General features: G+C 30.0%; 1 protein-coding gene across 1 annotated transcript in view; it reads right to left on the reverse strand.

Moving 5' to 3' along the window:
* The window catches only part of LOC119600223 (ATP-binding cassette sub-family G member 1), a 37,535-nt gene extending 22,985 nt beyond the window's left edge, over positions 1-14,550 (reverse strand). The window contains exon 1 of the mRNA XM_037950319.1: positions 14,214-14,550. The gene's annotated coding sequence lies outside the window, so the exon portion shown is untranslated. The remainder of the gene's footprint in view (positions 1-14,213) is intronic.
* Between the last annotated feature and the right edge of the window lie 2,218 nt (positions 14,551-16,768).

Here is a 16,768-nt window from a genome sequence, read left to right on the forward strand (position 1 = left end):
CTAGAACTGAACTAGAACTGAACTAGAACTGAATTAGAACTGAACTAGAACTGAACTAGAACTGAACTAGAACTGAACTAGAACTGAACTAGAACTGAACTAGAACTGAACTAGAACTGAACTAGAACTGAACTAGAACTGAACTAGAACTGAACTAGAACTGAACTAGAACTGAACTAGAACTGAACTAGAACTGAACTAGAACTGAACTAGAGCTGAACTAGAACTGAACTAGAATTGAACTAGAACTGAACTAGAATTGAACTAGAACTGAAGTAGAATTGAACTAGAACTGAACTAGAACTGAACTAGAACTGAACTAGAACTGAACTAGAACTGAACTAGAATTGAACTAGAACTGAACTAGAACTGAACTAGAACTGAACTAGAACTGAACTAGAACTGAACGAGAACTGAACTAGAACTGAACTAGAACTGAACTAGAACTGAACTAGAACTGAACTAGAACTGAACTAGAACTGAACTAGAACTGAACTAGAACTGAACTAGAACTGAACTAGAACTGAACTAGAACTGAACTAGAACTGAACTAGAACTGAACTAGAACTGAACTAGAACTGAACTAGAACTGAACTAGAACTGAACTAGAACTGAACTAGAACTGAACTAGAACTGAACTAGAACTGAACTAGAACTGAACTAGAACTGAACTAGAACTGAACTAGAACTGAACTAGAACTGAACTAGAACTGAACTAGAACTGAACTAGAACTGAACTAGAACTGAACTAGAACTGAACTAGAACTGAACTAGAAGTGAACTAGAAGTGAACTAGAACTGAACTAGAACTGAACTAGAACTGAACTAGAACTGAACTAGAACTGAACTAGAACTGAACTAGAACTGAACTAGAACTGAACTAGAACTGAACTAGAACTGAACTAGAACTGAACTAGAACTGAACTAGAACTGAACTAGAACTAGAACTGAACTAGAACTGAACTAGAACTGACTAGAACTGAACTAGAACTGAACTAGAACTGAACTAGAACTGAACTAGAACTGAACTAGAACTGAACTAGAACTGAACTAGAACTGAACTAGAACTGAACTAGAACTGAACTAGAACTGAACTAGAACTGAACTAGAACTGAACTAGAACTGAACTAGAACTGAACTAGAACTGAACTAGAACTGAACTAGAACTGAACTAGAACTGAACTAGAACTGAACTAGAACTGAACTAGAACTGAACTACTGAACTAGAACTGAACTAGAACTGAACTGAACGAACACTAGAACTGAACTAGAACTGAACTAGAACTGAAGTAGACTGAACTAGACGCCTGGAATCTAGAACTATACTGACTGACTCGAAACTGAAACTTACAACAGAAACCAGAACTGATATAGAAATGAACTAGAACTATCTATCTATCCTATCTATCTATCTATCTATCTATTCTATCTATCTATCTATTATCTATCTATCTATCTATCTATCTTATCTATCTATCTATCTATCTATCTATCTATCTTTCTATCTATCTATCTATCTATCTATCTATCTATTTATCTATCTATCTATCTATCTATCATCTATCTATCTATCTATCTATCTATCTATCTATCTATCTATCTATATATAAATATATCTATCTATTTATATATATATCATCATTCATTTCAAAATAGGATGATTTGTATTCGATTAAAGTTTTTTATATCTGTAAACTAATTGAAAGTCAACCCGTTTTTCCATGTAATTACTGATGACCTAAACTTTATATTAATTGATGTTTATCTGGAAATGTTATTCATATCATAAATAAACAAAAGTAATTAAATATTTATTAAAGAGCATTATCCGGAAATTGTTTAAGAATTATGTAAAAAGTTTAATAGTTTGAATAATATCAACTAAGCAAATTATTGACAGAAAACGGCAATATTTTAAAATTAAACGAAGACTGTCATACTCTGTTGAATGACAACAATAAAAGAAGAAGAGGATAATCATTTGTCCTTAAGCAGTGATGCCAATATGATGTTTTTGTATGATAAACTTTTATAAAGCGATACAATTTAACTTTTTGACTTTTAAATTTTCTGTAGAAATTATAAATAAAACAACTTTTTATTATATAAAACCCGCCAGTAATAGGTAATAATTTTTTAATTAACTTTTTTTTCCATTTCACTATATAATTATAAAATTATAACACAAATAAAAAAACATGTTAATTATATTTTATAACTACCATGATTTACAATTTAGTTACTTAGTTTTTCGAATTAAAACTAAAAGTAAATGGTGTGTAATGTAACATGCTTCGCATATAAAATTATATATTAAAGATTATTGCAAAAATGTTTAGGTAATGATAATTAACCCTTTTTTAACATTTTTTTTTCTATATTTAAAGCAAAAAATATGACGTTAAGCAAAGGTTATAAGGGCTATGTAATAAGCAATGATTAATATCTTTTAAAATCACAGTTCTAATAAAATAATTATCAAGGGGGAAAATGTATTATCTTTAATTGAAGAGTATTGGTTTTTGCAAAGTCCTAATGTCAAGAGTAATAATAATTTCGTTAGAAAGTTATAAATTTTTGCTTTTTAGTTTTAAATCTTCCTGCAATTTTTTTATACTTTAAAGAATAATTTCTTAAAATAAGTAGGCAACATTTTCCATTATATACATGACCTATTCCTGGGCAATATTAGTTTGCGAAAATATTACGGCCTGCAGACTAGAGTGGTGAGAAGATTTGAGACTAAACAGTAAACCGTAATAGAAACTTGATGGGAAACTTAACTAGACACTTAGCCAGACGCTACATAGATAGATAGATAGATAGATAGATAGATAGATAGATAGATAGATAGATAGATAGATAGATAGATAGATAGATAGATAGATAGATAGATAGATAGATAGATAGATAGATAGATAGATAGATAGATAGATAGATAGATAGATAGATAGATAGATAGATAGATAGATAGATAGATAGATAGATAGATAGATAGATAGATAGATAGATAGATAGATAGATAGATAGATAGATAGATAGATAGATAGATAGATAGATAGATAGATAGATAGATAGATAGATAGATAGATAGATAGATAGATAGATAGATAGATAGATAGATAGATAGATAGATAGATAGATAGATAGATAGATAGATAGATAGATAGATAGATAGATAGATTAGATAGTAGATAGATAGATAGATAGATAGATAGATAGATAGATAGATAGATAGATAGATAGATAGATAAACTAACTATAGACTCACTATAGACTATAGACTAGACCATAGACTATACTATACACTAGACTATAGACTAGACTATACACTAGACTATAGACTAGACTATACACTAGACAATAGACTACACTATACACTAGACTATACACTAGACTATACACTAGACTATACACTAGACTATACACTAGACTATACACTAGACTATAGACTAGACTATACACTAGACTATAGACTAGACCATAGACTAGACTATAGACTAGACTATAGACTAGACTATAGACTAGACTATAGACTAGACTATAGACTAGACTATAGACTAGACTATAGACTAGACTATAGACTAGACTATATACTAGACTATAGACTAGACTATAGACTAGACTATAGGCTATAGTCTAGACGACACTATAGACTAGGCTATAGACTATATACTAGTCCATAGACTAGACTAGAGACTGAACCAGAAACTATACTGAAGACTAGACTAAAAACCAGAGTCTAGTCAGTCTACATACTATACTAGAGATTGGACTTGAAACCAGACTAGGAACTAAACTATAGACTAGACTAAGGACCAGACTACGAACTACCCTAAAGACTAGAATAGACTATAAACCTGACTAGGAACTAAACTTGTGTGCAGACAAGGAACAAGAGTTTTCAAGAGACCAGACCGGAAACTAGAGTGTAGACTACACTAGAGACTATATTAGAATCAAGCCAAGATACCAGGCTATAGAACAGACCTGGGATAAATGCATTAAATGTGTTAATGCATTAACAATTTTTTCTACATTAAAAAAAAATTAATGTTAATGCAAGTTTTTTTAATTTAATGTTAATGCAAAATTAATGGAAATCGCCCAGGTCTGCTATAGAACAGGCTAGAGACTTACTTACAGATTAGTGAATGCAGATTGTGATCACATTGTGATCAATTTTATTAAATGTTTTTAACATTCGAATTTGAACTCAGATTGTGTTCACATTATGATAAAATTTTTTAAATGTTTACAACTTTATTCGTTTAAGGCGGCTATTTATTAAACAATTAGAAAAATTTTAATGAAATATGTTAAATATTTGTAACAATTAAAAATATTATTATTATAAAAATTGCTATTTAATAATATTCATTACTTAAACCATTACAAAAATGAATAATTCATTAAAAAAATTAGCTTTGCAATGAAAAACTTAATAAGGCTATTTAATTATGAAGAAATTTATATTTTATAAAAATTTACAAATAATAAAATAACTAATTTATTTTAAATTGTAGCAGCACATGGCTGATTATATGGAAATTATGGAAATGAATAGAAAATTTAAAATAGACATGCTTAACAAATAATGTTTAATATATCACTACAGTTGACATTTCGGTTTGACGTCAAGCGGTAATAAAATTAAATCTATAACTTAAATTAAGAATTAAATAAATTTGCTAAATGTAGAGCAAACGCTCTTAAAAACAAACTAATACTTTAACAATTTTAAATAATTTATATTCTGGAAATAAAATTAAATCCAATTATTTGTTACACTTTTACTTTTTATTCTAAAATTAAACTTTGATTTATGTTGAGAATACTCGAGAATAAATATGTTAAAATATGTTAATTAATAACTTAAATAAAACATAAATAAATAGCAGCTATAATCTAATCTTTAAACATTTATTAGCATATTTTAGAACATTGTTTAAAAAGTCTCTTAAAAGAAATATTTTTATGTAAACCAAACTTGTTTTGTGAGTTTTTGAAAAATATATAAACAATATTTTTTTTTTTAAATAATTTATTAATACTTGTTTGGTTTTTAGTGCAAATCATTGTTTATACTCCCCTTAGGGATTTTTGTGTTGTTAAGAAATATATAATTTGTTTGTTCTCCCTTTTAGTTTCCGCATTGATTGATTTTAAAAATTGTTTGTTAAAAACATAAGAAGTTATTTTTTCAAATAAAATGACGTAAATATGGATTTCAAAAGGTAATTAAGATTATAACTTTTTTGTTAATTTATTTAAATTTTGTTTATGAGAAATTCTAGAGAGTAAAAATCTCGTATAGGAAGTATCTTTAAGTAATTTGGTTTTTGTAAAAATTTATTAGAATAAAAACAAGTTTAGATGAAAAAATTCCATAAATATTTATTTTTTATGACAAATTCTGTAATGAAAACCTAAAATAATTTAAATAATTAAAAAAACATTATTTTGTAATGCTTTTTTAATTATTTAATTGCGTTTAAAATTTTTCCATACAAATTAAAAAAAAAAAAAAAAAAAAAGGGAAATAAACCCGAAAATCTTTTACTAATGTCCAAACTAATTACAAGACTAGAGAGTAGCCAAAAAATTAGACAACAGTTAACAGGAGATTTGACTATGGACTGGAGACTAGCGTAAAGCCCAGATTATTGTCATAACTACATCAAGGCAATAAAGATTATAGTCTAGGTCATAGACTAAACTATAGACTAGATTATAAATAAAATATAGATTAGACCATAGACTATACTATAGACTAGACTATAAACAAGACTATAGACTGGACTATTCCATTATATACTAGATTATAGACTAGACTATTAACCAAACTATAGACTGACTGCTGACTAGACAATAGACTAGACTGTAGACTATAGAAAAGGCTACACTATATACTACACTATAGACTATATCATAGACTAGACTATAGACTAGACTATAGACAAGACTATAGGCAAGACTATAGACTAGACTATAGACTAGACTATAGACAAGACTATAGACTATAATATAGACTATAAACTAGACTCTAGAAGAAACTATGGACTAAACTTTAGACTAGACTATTCTACTATAGACTGTGGACCAAACTATAGACTAGACTAGAGAGTAGACTATGGACTAGACTATAGATAGTCTAGTCTACTAGACTATAGACTAGACTATAGACTAGACCATAGACTAGACTATAGACTAGACTATAGACTAGACTATAGACTAGACTATAGACTAGACTATAGACTAGACTATAGACTAGACTATAGACTAGACTATAGACTAGACTATAGACTAGACTATAGACTAGACCATAGACTAGACTATAGACTAGACTATAGACTAGACTATAGACTAGACTATAGACTAGACTATAGACTAGACTATAGACTAGACTATAGACTAGACTATAGACTAGACTATAGACTATACTAGACTATAGACTAGACTATAGACTAGACCATAGACTAGACTATAGACTAGACTATAGACTAGACTATAGACTAGACTATAGACTAGACTATAGACTAGACTATAGACTAGACTATAGACTAGACTATAGACTAGACTATAGACTAGACTATAGACTAGACTATAGACTAGACTATAGACTAGACTATAGACTAGACTATAGACTAGACTATAGACTAGACTATAGACTAGACTATAGACTAGACTATAGACTAGACTATAGACTAGACTATAGGACTAGACTAACTAGACTAGACTATAGACTAAGACTCTACTAGACTAGACTATAGACTGAACTAATAAGACTAGACTATAGACTAGACTATAGACTAGACTACTATGACTAACTATAGACTAGACTATAGACTAGACTATAAGACTAGACTATAGACTAAGACCTATAGACTAGACTATAGACGAGGACTATAGACTAGACCTATAGACTAGACTATAGACTAGAATAAGACTGACTATAGACTAGACTATAGACTAGACTATAGACTAGAACTAGACTAGACTATAGACACTATAGAACTAGACATAAGACCTAGACCTATAGACTAGACTATAGACTAAGACCTATAGCTAGACATACTACTATAGACTAGACTATAGACTAGACTATAGAACTAGACTATAGTACTAGACTATAGACTAGACTATAGACTAGACTATAGACTAGACTATAGACTAGAACCTAGACTAGACCATAGACTAGGATAGACTAGACTATAGACTAGACTATAGACTAGACTATAGACTAGACTATAGACTAGACTATAGACTAGACTATAGACTAGACTATAGACTAGACTATAGACTAGACTATAGACTAGACCATAGACTAGACTATAGACTAGACTATAGACTAGACTATAGACTAGACTATAGACTAGACTATAGACTAGACTATAGACTAGACTATAGACTAGACTATAGACTAGACTATAGACTAGACTATAGACTAGACTATAGACTAGACTATAGACTAGACTATAGACTAGACTATAGACTAGACTATAGACTAGACTATAGACTAGACTAGACTAGACTATAGACTAGACTATAGACTAGACTATAGACTAGACTATAGACTAGACTATAGACTAGACTATAGACTAGACTATAGACTAGACTATAGACTAGACTATAGACTAGACTATAGACTAGACTATAGACTAGACTATAGACTAGACTATAGACTAGACTATAGACTAGACTATAGACTAGACTATAGACTAGACTATAGACTAGACTATAGACTAGACTATAGACTAGACTAGACTAGACTATAGACTAGACTATAGACTAGACTATAGACTAGACTATAGACTAGACTATAGACTAGACTATAGACTAGACTATAGACTAGACTATAGACTAGACTATAGACTAGACTATAGACTAGACTATAGACTAGACTATAGACTAGACTATAGACTAGACTATAGACTAGACTATAGACTAGACTATAGACTAGACTATAGACTAGACTATAGACTAGACTATAGACTAGACTATAGACTAGACTATAGACTAGACTATAGACTAGACTATAGACTAGACTATAGACTAGACTATAGACTAGACTAGATAGACTAGACTATAGACTAGACTATAGACTAGACTATAGACTAGACTATAGACTAGACTATAGACTAGACTATAGACTAGACTATAGACTAGACTATAGACTAGACTATAGACTAGACTATAGACTAGACTATAGACTAGACTATAGACTAGACTATAGACTAGACTATAGACTAGACTATAGACTAGACTATAGACTAGACTATAGACTATACTATAGACTAGACTATAGACTAGACTATAGACTAGACTATAGACTAGACTATAGACTAGACTATAGACTAGACTATAGACTAGACTATAGACTAGACTATAGACTAGACTATAGACTAGACTATAGACTAGACTATAGACTAGACTATAGACTAGACTATAGACTAGACTATAGACTAGACTATAGACTAGACTATAGACCTAGACTACTATAGACTAGACTATAGACTAGACTATAGACTAGACTATAGACTAGACTATAGACTAGACTATAGACTAGACTATAGACTAGACTATAGACTAGACTATAGACTAGACTATAGACTAGACTATAGACTAGACTTAGACTAGACTATAGACTAGACTATAGACTAGACTATAGACTAGACTATAGACTAGACTATAGACTAGACTATAGACTAGACTATAGACTAGAACTATAGACTAGACTATAGACTAGACTAGACTAGTAGATATAGACTAGACTATAGACTAGACTATAGACTAGACTATAGACTAGACTATAGACTAGACTATAGACTAGACTATAGACTAGACTATAGACTAGACTATAGACTAGACTATAGACTAGACTATAGACTAGACTATAGACTAGACTTATAGACTAGACTATAGACTAGACTATAGACTAGACTTATAGACTAGACTATAGACTAGACTATAGACTAGACTATAGACTAGACTATAGACTAGACTATAGACTAGACTATAGACTAGACTATAGACTAGACTATACTAGACTAGAGACTATACTATAGACTAGACTATACTATAGACTAGACTATACTATAGACTAGACTATACTATAGACTAGACTATACTATAGACTAGACTATACTATAGACTAGACTATACTATAGACTAGACTATACTATAGGACTAGACTATACTATAGGCTAGACTATACTATAGGACTAGACTATACTATAGACTAGACTATACTATAGACTAGACTATACTATAGACTAGACTATACTATAGACTAGACTATACTATAGACTAGACTAGACTAGACTATAGACTAGACTAGATTAGACTAGATTAGACTAGATTAGACTAGATTAGACTAGATTAGACTAGATTAGACTAGATTAGACTAGATTAGACTAGACTATAGACTAGATTATAGACTGTGTGTCTATAGTCTAAAGACACGTCTTCTTTAAAGTCTAAACCGAATTCCAGTAATTAATTTCGATTTTAGACTAGGCAATAGTCAATATTATTATTGATTATGCTTTAGTCCAGATTATAGACTAGACTATATTCCCGACTAAAGACTAGGCTATAATCCAGATCGTAGACTAGACTATATAATAGGCTATGGACTTCGTGGTTTACTGCACCTATAATTTTGTTGTCTGTAAAAACTTTGAATTAATTAAATAACTAATAGTTCCGGACACTGCGTCACAGACATTTTGTACTTTGTCAGCATAGGAATAATTTGATATTTTTTTGTACTTTACTTTTAGGAAAGTCTCGGAAACACAAGATAATTTTTAACACAATAGCAGGTGAACTACCTATTTATTTATACCTGTTGCTCAGAAATAAAGATGATTAATTTAGCTTTTTCTTGATAATTCAACTGTGTAAAAGATTTTAAGTACAATATTTAATTGCTATTTTTTTGCTTAAACACTTGTATGTTTTAGGCAAATTGCTCACTAAACAAAGTCCAGCTTAATAAAAACGTTTCAAATCTGTTTTGTTTTTAAATCACTCGGGCATATTAAATTCGGACTTTAGTATAAAATTTCTCTGGGTTTTTTAGACAAAACAAAAATATTTGTTTTAAAGGTCTGAGAAAAAAAACATACAAAAACTTAATAATTAAAGTAATTAAATAATATGTAAATTATTGTTATTTTAAGCAAAATAATTGTATTAAATAAAATTTAACATACTTAGTTTTGTTTAAATAATGAGGCAACTTAAACCATTTACACAAGGATTTTACTATACACTTTACAACTAAAAAAAAAAAGCTCAAGTAGATAACACTGTTAGCTAACATTATTTAAGTTGGCAACTCCATATGAAAGCGGCGTATGGCCACTTTTTCAAATGACAGTTTGCCTTTCTCTTCCTTTAAAGGTCAAAGTTGAAAGAGAATAAAACAAGCTATATATGAAGTAATAATATTTTTGATTTATTTAAAATGTTTACTTGTTAATTAGTTGTAATAAAGCGTAAATAATTTAAATGTGTTAATTTATTTACAATATTTACTGCATTATTTATTCGCTAATTATTCTGCTTAAATTCAGTCAAGCATTAAGCTTGCACTTAAGTTTGTCACACATTTTAATTGATTTTTTCTAGAAAAATCAAAATATTTACTTTAAAAGTAATTAAGGGAAATGTAAATAATTTTATTTTAAGCAAAATGTGAATCATTCGTATCTGTCTATAGTCTGAACTATAGTGTACATACAGGACTGTATTCTATTCTTTAGTCCGGACTATAGTTCACTAAATAATCTAGTCTAGTGTCTGAGCAATAGTCCAATCAATAGTCAGAACTCTAGTCTATTCAATAATCTAGAATATAGATCAATATAGTCCGTATTAAAGCCTAGTCTATAGTCAGGACTTTTGACTAGTTTATAGTCTATAGCCTAGTCTATATTCTGCACTATATTCTAGTCAATAATTGAGAACAATCCGTTCTCAATTCACTTCTATATAAAATTTAACTCACAACTTATTAACTATTGCAGCGGATTAGTTTTTTATTCGTTTAAATATTAATTATCTTGCTGTTAAGTATGTATGTATTTATGGTATATGATTTAATTATGACGCCTCCATTGACTTTGAAATTGCGATAAAAAATGTTTTTTTAAACTTGTTTCTAGTTAAATATATATTTTTGCATTTCAAAGCCGACATTTAAAACTAAATGCATAACTGCCTTATTCATAATAATTTATTAAAGGTTTATAGAAAAAATTTGTATGAAAATTTGTCTTATAAATAATCTGTTATGAATAAGGGCCTAAGTATTTAATTGTTCAATAGATAAGTAGGAACTTATGATTAAAATATTACAATTGTACTTATGTATGTATACATTTATTTTGAGGTTAAGGTCAGATTAGAGAAATATTTCAAAGAAAACTAACCGTTATTGTTTTTCGCATTACTACTCAACTTTAATAATTGTTTTATAAAATGTGTGTACAACTTAAACGTTCATAATATTCTAATTGAAACCACAGTTTTACGTCAAATGGTGGCGTTGCCATATAGCCTGTAGTCTAGTTTAATCTATAGTCCAGTCTACAGTGTAGTCTATAGGGTTCTATAAATCGACTTTCGAATAATCGAACAATCGACTTTTTGTCGAAAAAAGTCGAAAAGTCGAAGTCGACTATTTTGTTCCAAAAAAGTCGATAACTCGACTATCGTCTATGAAAAAAGTCGAAAAGTCGACTTTGTAAATAAAAGTCGAAAAGTCGAAAAAAGTCGAAAAATGGAAAAAAGTCGAATAAAGTCGAAAAGTCGGAAAAAGTCGAAAAGTCGGAAAAAGTCGAAACGTCGAAAATAGTCGAAAATTTTAAAAAAGTGGAAAAGAGGTCAAAAACTCTAAAATAGTCGGAAAAACTCGAAAAAAGTAAAAAATAGTCGAAAAAAGTCGAAATAAGTCGAAAATAGTCAAAAAATTAAAAATCGAAAAGTCGGAAAAAGTCGAAAAGTTGAAAAAAGTCGGAAAAAGTCGAAAAAAGTCGAAAAGTCGAAAAAAGTCGAAAAGTCGAAAAAAGTCGAAAAGTCGAAAAAAGTCGGAAAAAGTCGAAAAGTCGAAAAGTCGAAAAATCGACTTTTCATAAAATGGAAAAAGTCGAAAGGTCGAAAAGTCGACTTTTAACTAAATGCAAAAAGTCGAAAAGTCGACTTTTCGTTTCAACTATAGAACCCTAGTAGTCTATAGTCTAGTCTATAGTCTAGTCAATGGCCTAATCTATAGTCTAGTCTATGGTCCTAGTCTATGGTCCAGTCTATAGTCTAGTCTATAGTCCAGTCTATAGTCTTGTCTATAGTCTAGTCTATAGACTAGTTTATAGTCTAGTCCATAGACTTGTCTATAGTGTAGTCTATAGTATAGTCTTTAGTCTAGTCTACAGTCCAATATATAGTCCAATCTAATGTCTAGTTTATAGTCTAGGTTATAATCTAGTCTATAGTCTAGTCTATAGTCAAGTCTATAGTCTAGTCCAAATTCTAGTCTAAATTCTAATCTATAGTCTAGTCTATAGTCAAGTCTATAGTCTAGTCTATAGTCCAGTTTATAGTGTAGTCTATAGACTTGTCTATAGTCTAAGGTGTAGTCTATAGTAAAGTCTTTAGTGTAGTCTATAGTCCAATATATAGTCTAATCTATAGTGCAATCTATTGTCTAGTTTATAGTCAAGTCTATAGTCTAGTCTAAATTCTAGTCTATAGTCTTGTCTATAGTCAAGTCTATAGCCAAGTCTATAGTCAGGTCTATAACCAAGTCTATAGTCTAGTCTACAGTCTAGTCTGTAGTCTAGTCTATAGTCTAGTCCATAGACTAGTCTATAGTCAAGTCTATAGTCAAGTCTATAGTCTAGTATATTGTCTACTCTATAGTTTAGCCCATAATCTAGTCTTTAGTATGGTCTATAGTTAGTCTATAGTCTAGTATATAGTCTATTGTCTAGTTTATAGTCTAGTTAATCCCAGTTTATAATCTGTTTCATAGTCTTGTTTCATAGTCTTTTATAGACTAGCCTATATTCTATTATATTTTATAGTCTAGTCTTTAGTCTAGTCTATAGTCCAATCTATAGTCTAACCTTTAGTCCAGTGTTTAGTCTAGTCTAAAGCCCAATCTATAGTCTAATCTTTAGTCCAATCGATTGTCTAGCTTATAGTCTAGTCTATAGTCTAGTCAATAGTAAAGTCTGTAGTCTAATCTATAGTCTAGTCTATATTCTAGTCTATAGTCTAGTCTATAGTCTAGTCTATAGTCTAGTCTATAGTCTAGTCTATAGTCTAGTCTATAGTCTAGTCTATAGTCTAGTCTATAGTCTAGTCTATAGTCTAGTCTATAGTCTAGTCTATAGTCTAGTCTATAGTCTAGTCTATAGTCTAGTCTATAATCTAGTCTATAGTATAGTCTATAGTCTAGTCTATAGTCTAGTCTATAGTCTAGTCTATAGTCTAGTCTATAGTCTAGTCTATAGTCTAGTCTATAGTCTAGTCTATAGTCTAGTCTATAGTCTAGTCTATAGTCTAGTCTATAGTCTAGTCTATAGTCTAGTCTATAGTCTAGTCTATAGTCTAGTCTATAGTCTAGTCTATAGTCTAGTCTATATCTATAGACTAGTCTAGTCTATAATCTAGCTTATAGTCTAGCTTGTAGTCTTCTCTTAAGTCTAGTCTACATTTTAGTCTGTAGTCTATTCTATAGTTTAGTCTAGTTTATAATCTAGCTTGTAGTCTTCTCTTAAGTCTAGTCTACATTCTAGTCTATATTCTCGTCTAAAGTCGAGTCTACATTCTAAGTAGCCTATGGTCGAGTCAACAATTTAGTATCTAATCTAGTTGATATTCTAGTCTATATTTCGTTATTTTCATATAACTCTACCTTTTATTCTGTATTTTCACAATACACCACTTGAATATGGTAACACTGTTAACATCACAATCCTGTTGCCAGTGATTGAAGGAATTTTCAAATTCCCCTATAAGGCAAACCCTACTTTTTGGCAAGTCATTATAAAAAAACAGTGGCAGACAACAAATAAAAAAATTATGTTCACACAGAATTTCCAAAAAGAAAACAACAATATTCTATCTATTACCTCAATATTGTAGCAATCATTTGCATTTAATTTAATTAATCTAAAGAAAAATTCCATACGCTTGCTTACCCTTGATTTGTTTTTAATTATCCAAAAATAATTCCATTGATTGTTTTTTTTTTTTGCCGGAGGACGCCAACAAAATACAAATTCTTTTGCACCACAATTTTCGCAAAGAATTTTCTTTTTATTTAGTTATTACCACAATGAAAATTTTCTTTTAATTTAACACTTTTAATTAAATTAACTTGTGTAATTTTATAAATTTCTTTTTCGATTTCTTATTTTCCCTTTAATAAAAATACAAATTTTCTTTTTTTCTTTGCAAATGCTTTTATTTTTTTCACGTCTTTTAATTTTACGCTTCCAATCACTTGCGCGAACCGTTAATAACTAAAGTGTAAAGAAGAAAGAAAAAACAATTTTGCATTGAATGTGTTGCTGCTGCTTCTGTTGTTGTTGCGTTCGCTGCCGACAACATTCTAAACAGGCAGCAGCAAAGAAGAAGTAGAAAAAATAACAACACAAAATACCGCATGAAAAAAATGTAAACAAACCAAACTGACCAGTCTTGTTGTTATTGTTGTTGAAACAACAACAACAAAAGAAATAAAACATGAGAACATAATAATTAACATGAGAAAAATAACAGTTTTAACATGTGAATAAAGAAACTAACATAACAATTTACATAAATATTTATGTATTTGCATAAATATGTAAATAAGTTGGTATTTTTAAAGTGTTAAGGAAATGTTAAAGTTGCAGTAATACTTACTGTTAATTATAATTGAATGCTAATTTTAATTAACAGTTGAAAAATCATGTTAACAGTGGATAGAGAGCGAGTTATTGAGCATGTTTTCTAACACTTAGGAAACTACTTAACATTAGCCTAGTTTTTCTTATACTAGACCATAAACTAGACTATAGACTAGACCATAGACTAGACTATAGACTAGACCATAGACTAGACTATAGACTAGACTATAGACTAGACTATAGACTATACTATGGACTAGACTATGGACTAGACTATAGACTAGACTATAGACTAGACTATAGACTAGACTATAGACTAGACTATATACTAGACTATAGACTAGAGTATAGCATAGACTATAGACTATACTATAGACTAGACTATAGACTAGACTATTGACTAGACTATAGACTAGACTATAGACTAGACTATAGACTAGACTATAGACTAGACTATAGACTAGACTATAGACTAGACTATAGACTAGACTATAGACTAGACTATAGACTAGACTATAGACTAGACTATAGACTAGACTATAGACTAGACTATAGACTAGACTATAGACTAGACTATAGACTAGACTATAGACTAGACTATAGACTAGACTATAGACTAGACTATAGACTAGACTATATACTAGACTATAGACTAGACTATAGACTAGACTAAAGACTAGACTAAAGACTAGACTAGAATATAGACTAGACTATAGATTAGAATACAGACTAGACTATAGACTAGACTATAGACTAGACTATAGACTAGACTATAGACTAGACTATAGACTAGACTATAGACTAGACTATAGACTAGACTATAGACTAGACTATAGACTAGACTATAGACTAGACTATAGACTAGACTATAGACTAGACTATAGACATAGACTATAGACTAGACTATAGACTAGACTATAGACTAGACTATAGACTAGACTATAGACTAGACTATAGACTAGACTATAGACTAGACTATAGACTAGACTATAGACTAGACTATAGACTAGACTATAGACTAGACTATAGACTAGACTATAGACTAGACTATAGACTAGACTATAGACTAGACTATAGACTAGACTATAGACTAGACTATAGACCTAGACTATAGACTAGACTATAGACTAGACTATAGACTAGAACTATAGACTAGACTATAGACTAGACTATAGACTAGACTATAGACTAGACTATAGACTAGACTATAGACTAGACTATAGACTAGACTATAGACTAGACTATAGACTAGACTATAGACTAGACTATAGACTAGACTATAGACTAGACTATAGACTAGACTATAGACTAGACTATAGACTAGACTATAGACTAGACTATAGACTAGACTATAGACTAGACTATAGACTAGACTATAGACTAGACTATAGACTAGACTATAGACTAGACTATAGACTAGACTATAGACTAGACTATAGACTAGACTATAGACTAGACTATAGACTAGACCATAGACTAGACTATAGACTAGACTATAGACTAGACTATAGACTAGACTATAGACTAGACTATAGACTAGACTATAGACTAGACTATAGACTAGACTATAGACTAGACTATAGACTAGACTATAGACTAGACTATAGACTAGACTATAGACTAGACTATAGACTAGAGTATAGACTAGACTATAGACTAGACTATAGACTAGACTATAGACTAGACTATAGACTAGACTATAGACTAGACTATAGACTAGACTATAGACTAGACTATAGACTAGACTATAGACTATTGACTAGACTATAGACTAGACTATAGACTATTGACTAGACTATAGACTAGACTATAGACTATTGACTAGACTATAGACTAGACTATAGACTAGACTATAGACTAGA

Source organism: Lucilia sericata, unplaced genomic scaffold, assembly GCF_015586225.1.
Source record: "Lucilia sericata isolate MDLA Ls3-8-SP2 unplaced genomic scaffold, ASM1558622v1 Contig000108F_arrow, whole genome shotgun sequence".
In the NCBI taxonomy this organism is placed as follows: Eukaryota; Metazoa; Arthropoda; class Insecta; order Diptera; family Calliphoridae; genus Lucilia; species Lucilia sericata.